General features: G+C 50.6%; 1 protein-coding gene across 1 annotated transcript in view; it reads left to right on the forward strand.

The window, feature by feature from the left end:
- Positions 1 to 729, forward strand: part of NOC2L (nucleolar complex associated 2 homolog (S. cerevisiae)) — a gene marked incomplete at its 5' end in the record, with an annotated part of 41,138 nt that overhangs the window by 14,253 nt on the left and 26,156 nt on the right. The window lies entirely within an intron of this gene.

Below are 729 nucleotides of genomic sequence, written 5' to 3' on the forward strand. Positions count from 1 at the left end.
GACTTGCAGCCCAGTCTTGCCATTTAGCCTGGAGGTGAGTTGGTTTCTGCTGACCTCGCAACGGCTGCAGCCTGCTGCCTGATAAACACACTTCATCGCTGTACCCGCCAGCAGCTCCCAGGACTGCCCAGTTTGCTCGCTCCCTAAAATCCCTGGCAAACAGCATCAGGCAGAATGTGCTGTTTACTTAGCAAATAGGATTAAACTTTTATTGGCCTGTGAGTGGAGAGTATCGGAGATCAGCTGGGTGCAAAACCACATTCCTCGATGGTTTAACTAATGCAGCTGGAGTAGGCAGGGTTTGCTGGAGAAGAGATTCAGAGGCTCAGCTGGTTGCAGTAACTCCCCAGGCTGTTGTTACTTGATCCTGCTGATGTTTCTTAACAAAAGGAAGAGTTTCTCCTAACTGCAGACAAAGGGAAACAGAAGGAAAAAGCACTTCAATAATTTATTCAGGAAAAAATCTTTGTGAACACAACCTGGCAAATACCAGTGGGGGTGAAATACCAGTGCAGAGACCATCCAGCTTTCCCACATCTCTCCACGTGGGTCTTTCTGGCTTTTCTGCTGTGAGGAGGCAGCACAGAGGTGGTGCAGCCACATTTCACTGAAGAAGCATCAGCAAGGCAGAGCGAGGAGCACAGAAGCCCCAGAGGGTTGTTTGGTCGGTGTGAGGCTGGGCACTGGAGGGGAGAAGGGGGAGGGAGGGAGGGAGAGAGACTTCTCTAA

The sequence above is a fragment of the Buceros rhinoceros genome, unplaced genomic scaffold (genome assembly GCF_000710305.1).
Source record: "Buceros rhinoceros silvestris isolate BGI_N320 unplaced genomic scaffold, ASM71030v1 scaffold3755, whole genome shotgun sequence".
NCBI classification, from domain to species: domain Eukaryota; kingdom Metazoa; phylum Chordata; class Aves; order Bucerotiformes; family Bucerotidae; genus Buceros; species Buceros rhinoceros.